Source organism: Nannospalax galili, unplaced genomic scaffold (assembly GCF_000622305.1).
Source record: "Nannospalax galili isolate Female #2095 unplaced genomic scaffold, S.galili_v1.0 scaffold445, whole genome shotgun sequence".
NCBI lineage: Eukaryota > Metazoa > Chordata > Mammalia > Rodentia > Spalacidae > Nannospalax > Nannospalax galili.
The window spans coordinates 1,952,657-1,958,728 of NW_008354184.1; positions in this window are offsets into that span (position 1 = coordinate 1,952,657).

A 6,072-nucleotide genomic window follows, 5' to 3' on the forward strand; every position below is an offset into this window, starting at 1 on the left:
ACACTGGAGCCTAGGCATTATGTGGGAGTGTGCAGGGCAGGAAAGAATGGGGCTGCTTCAAAAGATCCTCCTTCATTGGGCTTCCTCACCCTAGACTACCTGGAGAAAGTTGAGGCAAGGTTTCTGGAGAGCTCTTAGGGAAGGGATGTGAACTGAGTAGTACCTGGTAAAGTTTGTGTGGTGTGCACACTGGCATCCTGAGGAAAAGTTCTCATTCAGCCCTGGAAGCAGGAAGGTGAGGAACTGCTAGGGACCTACCTGGGCATGCCAGGGACACCTTACCCCAGGCTGTTGCTTTGGATTGGAAGAGTGGGGTGTGCTGAGCCTTCCAAATTGTCCTGAGGTGACCCAGATTTTCCAAAACCAGAACGCCTCCAGGAACACAAGGGATAGCATCCTGTACCACAGTCAATGCAGGCCAGGCCTCAAGAGCACCCTTGGTCCTAGCATAGTCTGTTGTTAACTCCATGGCTATGCAGACAGCAGAGGGCTTGAGTTCTAGGTCAGTCATCAAACACCAAGTGGTCAGGCAATTTGCCTTGTCTAGTTTCTAGCCAGGATATTTCCTGAAACTCTAAATCAGTCTGAAGAGCCAGCCAGATAGTCTGCCCCAGACACGAGTGAGTCAGAAAACACACAAGTGGGCCCTGGGTGTTGGACTGACAGGGCCAGGAGAGAACTCAGTTAAAGTTGACCTTAGGAATTGCTTCTGTGGCCATCTGCTTAGAAGCCACTGACATGAGGTGGTGGAGGTTGGAGTGGGCAGAGGGTGGGACAAGAGCCATTTGTTTTACCTGGGTCTGGCTGCTCTCTTCCTCACATGAACAATCTTCAGTGAGCACTTCCTCTGGTTAGCTTGTTCTAAGTGGGCCTTGCTTCTGCTGCTGCCCTCAACTGAGGAAACAGGTTTCCCAGGATCCCCCACCCAGGAAGCTAGGGCTGAAACCTAGATCCACCCTAAACTCAAGCTGTTTCTACTATGCCTGAAACCAGTGCTCCCCCCCCCCCCAGCCATTCCCTAACAGGGTGATAGTGTTTGTTAAGGACCTACTGTGTGCCAGCAGGTGCTATGGCTAGCCCTTTGATTTAGTGTCTGTGATAAAAATATTATGTTGTCACTTTATATACATCAGCTCCCCTATTCTATGGTTGCAGGAAATTGAGGCTTAGAGGGAACAAAACTTGTTTAGGTCAGACAACAAAGTGTTAGGTTCGGGTCTAGCATTCTCCTTGCAGGTTTAAGCCTATTGTCACCAGTCCTCCCAGGAATCAGTTGGTAGGATGAGCTGTACTGAGTGGATGCCTCTGTCTCTATGACCAGGGACCGTTCTCAAAAGCAGGGAGGCTCTGACCTTCCCTTGTCAAGCTCACAAATAGTATGCTCAGTGGACTAGGTGTGCGCATGGTCACCTGGGGAAAGACAAGATGATCAGAGGTGATGGGGCTGGGCAGGATCCGAAGTAGTCCTGGCTGGTCTTCAGAGGGGCCCACAGGTGAGAAGATGGCTAGAAAGGGAAGTGGACTTGGCTGCAGAGGGTCTCTTGGAGGTGCCTTGGAGGAAGCCAAGCTAAAACAGCTCAGTTCTGACTCAGAGACCTCACTGCTGTGAAGCTCAGCTACTGAGATTAAACCTGACCTAATGGCTTCCAAACCCACTCCTTCCCCTGTGCTACACTGTTTCTCTGAGTGGTCCCATCAGGCCACCAGACACCTAGGCCAGGGTTGCTGAGGGAGCTTCAGAGTACTCACAGGTACCCCATCCATTGTGTCCTAGTACCCTCGCCCCACACCATCCTCCTGCTCCATCTTCAGCCTTACACAGACCACTTACCTTGCCAATAATCAGGTGCTTCAGTAAATCAGTCTCAGCCTCTTAAACCAGTGCTTAGCCTGTCCCTCTGGCTTCAGGCCATCTTGCAACCAGCAGCCCACAAATGAGCCCTGCTTCAGGCCTGAGGAAGCAATGTTCATTAATAGGAAACCTCAGGGTAGTTAATTGGTATTTATGTCCCCAGATCCACACCTCAAGGTTGATAGATGATGCTGTCCCTGCCAGCCCTAGGCAAGAGGAGGGGCTAGTGAACAGGGCCATACCTGGTCCCTTAGCCTGCTCTCCTGGGATCAGGCAGCCCTGTCAAGGTAGAGGCATACGGGCAGGCACAGGGTGCAGGGGGATACCTTGGCACATTGAAGTCCACATTCCCCTATCTCTCTGATGAATGCAACCAAATCAGACAAACCTGAGCTACAACCCCAGCTCTATGATCTTGGGCAAGTTAATCTTTCTGGTCTGTTTCTCCATCTTCAAACTAAAGCCAATGAGACATAAATTCTAGGGTCAAGCACAAGAACTAAAATATGACAGCTACTCAGCATGTCATTTGTCTGTGGATACCCCACCAAGCCACCTAGGTCCCTCAGCCTAATGTGTTTCAACCCAGCTCGTGACCCCTAAATCTGACCCCTCAGTTGTCTCCATGGCCATGTCAGGGCTCAAGTAAGAAGTGTCATCTGAGATCACTCTTCTTCATCCTCCAACCATCACCAAGGCCTGACAATTGTCCCTCCTAAGTGGCTGTCTGCATCTCCCTCAACTGACCTTGTCTTGGATGTCTTCAGCTCTGGATTTTCACCAGCCTCCTGACCACTCCCTAGGCCCTAGTCTCTTGATTCTTCCACCACATGGAAAGTAGTGTTGGTAGAGCTCTTGAAACCTCATCAAGTCACTCTGGTTTCAAAACTAGAGCAATGGCTCCATTGTCCTGAGGAGGTAGTCCGTTCTCCAAGATGAGACCTAGAGCCTTCCTGGCTGACCCACCACTTCTACCTCCCGATTCCTGAGGGAATCCTCTACCATCAGAAGCCCCTGGAGTCAGCAGCCTGTGCTCCTGTTCTGCCAGGCCTTTCTCTGTGTGCCTTCTGAACTCATACTTAAGGACGGACCTCAGGCACAACTTTCCAGGAAGTCTTCTGGGGGTCCACGCTAGGGTGGGGCTCTCCTCTGGGCTCTGCAGTTCCATGTGCTTCTGTCTTTCCTGCACTCCTGGCAGGTGCTCAAAAGTGAATGCTACATCCCACTCCCAGAGGTTTGCACCAACTGGAGGAGTGAGTGCTGCAGAATCCGAACCGTGTCCCAGTCAGGGTGGGCTTCGTCCCACAAGCTGCCTCAGCCTCAGCCTAGGAGTGGCTGAAGCCTCAGGACATGTGGCCTCTCTTGGGCCCTGAGCCGGGTCTCACTCTGCCTCTACTCCAGCTTCCCAATTGCCTGCCTCAGGCTCCACGGGACACACAGTTCTCTCCTAACCAAGTTATTGCAACCATCTGCTTTTCCAAGCCCAAGTATTTCATTAGACCCCTGGATCAAACCTAGGAGCCCAGGCTGAGCCTAGTAGCAGGCCATCAATCTTCCTGCCATGTCTGGTAAAAATCATTTCGCAGCCCTCGTCTGAGTCTTGAGGGCTTTCCTCACTGGGGCCCCCTTGTCCACCCCCTCTTTCCCAGCCTGTGCATGGCAATCCTGGGGCTTTCTGGGCAGTGCCTCTCAAGGGCTACTCTCCCCCATCTCCTCCCCTTCCTTCCTGGAGACCTTCGCAGCAGTCCAGCCTGGTCTGCTTGAGGAATGAAATTCCTGCTCTCCCAGCTGAGCCCACCCAACCCTCTTGTTTGAACTTTGTGAGCCTGTTTATTTTTCTGCACTGCCTTGTGTGGGCTGCTATCTGCCTATTACTCCCTGTCCAACACCTTTCACCAGAAAAATACATCTTACATGTCACTTCAGGAGTCAGGCTTGTATGTGCCTGTAATTCCATCACTTGGGAGGCTGAGGCAGGAGAATTACTGTGAGTTTGAGGTTAATGTGGGCTGCATAACAAGTACTAGGCCAGCCAGGCTACACAGCAAGGCCCTATCATTTAAAAAAGAAAAAAAAAATGAGTACCAGGGAAATGGTTTGGGCTTGAGGAGCAAACATGAGTATCTGAGTTTGACCCCCAGCAACCATGGAAAAAGCCACGCCTAGCCCAGTGTGGTGGTGTACACCTTTAATCCTAGCACTCAGGAGGCAAAGGAATCTGAGGTAAAGGCCTGCCTGGTCTACATAGCATGTTTCAAGCCAGACTACATAGTGAGACCCTATATATGTATTATTTAAACAAAACAAAACACACCTACAATCCCAGTGCTGGTGAGGCACTGGAGGATTCCTGGGATCTTCTGGTCAACCAGTCTAGCTAAATTGCAGAGGTGTGGGGAACTTCAGGTTCAGTGGGAGAAAATAGGCAGAGAATGATTGAGAAAGATACCCAGTATGACCTCTGGCTTCCACATGCATGCACACACATGAACATATATAAACAGGCACATGTACAAACAACAAAAAAATTCCCTTTGGGATTCTTTTTTTGGAGAGTGGGGGAGGTTGAGATAGGGTCTCACTATGTAGCACTGACTGGCCTGAAACTTCCTGTATAGACCATGCTGGCCTTGATCTCACAGAGATCTGCCTGCCTCTGGCTCCTGAGTGCCCCTTTGGGATTCTTCGAATTGCCCAGGGAGGTAGGAACTTCCCCTTTTTGGCCCAGTGTGTTCTGTTAGGGTCTCTTTTTGGGGGGGGGGAGTATAGGGGGTTGCATGCGGGGTCTTGTGCATACTTGCACCCTCCCACTGAGTTATACCCCCGACTTTCTTACTATTTGAGACAGGTCTCACTAAGTTGCACATGTAGGCCATGAACTCACTTTGTAGCCTAGGCAGGCCTCATACACCTGCTACTCCTGCTTCACAGGCTTGTTATGTACCTGTAATTCCATTACTTGGGAGGAATCACACACTTAAGCCACCACCACGCTCGCCTGGGCCTCATGCTTTATGTCACTGTGCTGTCCCTTTGGGAGTTGGCTCTTCAGCCAGGCTGTGTGCCCCAGCAGACAGGGTCCAGGATGAGCTCAGGCCACACCCACCCCAGGTGGAGGCTGTTCTACTCCAGTCACCTGCTTAGGCCCACAGAAGACTGTGGAGGAACAGCCCAGGTAGGTGGCTAGGCTAAACTCTAAGCCTGCCTAGGGGTATTCATTTCCATTTCTACTTTTCAGGCACACATGATATGAATTTTGTCAGCCACCCTTCTGTGTCAGCCACCCAAGAGCTCTGGGCTGTCCTGAAGATGTTCCTCAGGCCTAGTGTGGGTCCCATCCTGCCACTTTAGAAATATTTTAAATATGTTTATTGAAATATGACTCTCCTGCCAAGAAATGTGTACAATTGAGTGGTGTTGGTATATTACCAGAGTTGTGCAGCATCACTATGATCTAATTTTATTTTATTTTTGCTTTTTAAAGAATTTTTATTATGCCAGGCATGAGGTGCATGCCTTTAATCCCAGCTCTCAGAAAGTAGAGATAGACAGAGCTCTGTGAGATCCAGGCCAGCCTGATCTACATAGAGAGTTCCAGGCCAGCTGTAGCAATAGGGAGATCCTTTCTCAAAAAACAACAAACATTTTATTACATTTTTATTTATGCAAAGATCAGAGGACAGACCACTTACAGGAGCCAGTTTGCTCTTTCTACAGAGTGGATCCCAGGCATTGAACTCAGATTGTCAGGCTCAACAGCAGGCTCCTTTACCCACTGAGCCATTTTACCTGCTCAGTTCCTCTCATTTAAAAAAAAAAATTTGCCTGGGGGCTGGAGAGATGGCTCAGTGGTTAAGAACACTGACTGCTCTTCCAGTGGACCCAGGTTTGATACCTAGCACCCACATGGCGGCAAACAACCGTCTCTAACTCCAGTTCAGGGGATCTGACACCCTCTTCTGACCTCTGCAGACACTGCATGACACGGGTGCACTTACACACATGCAGACAATGTACTTCTACACATAAAATAAAAATAATAAGGGGGCTGGAGAGATGGCTCCGCGGTTAAGAACATTGACTGTTCTTGCAGAGGACCCGGGTTCGAATCCCAGCACCCACATGGCAGATAACTGTCCCTAACTCCAGTTCCAGGGGATCTGAGAGCCTCTTCTGCCCTCCATGGGCATTGCACGACATGGGTGCACTCACCTACATGC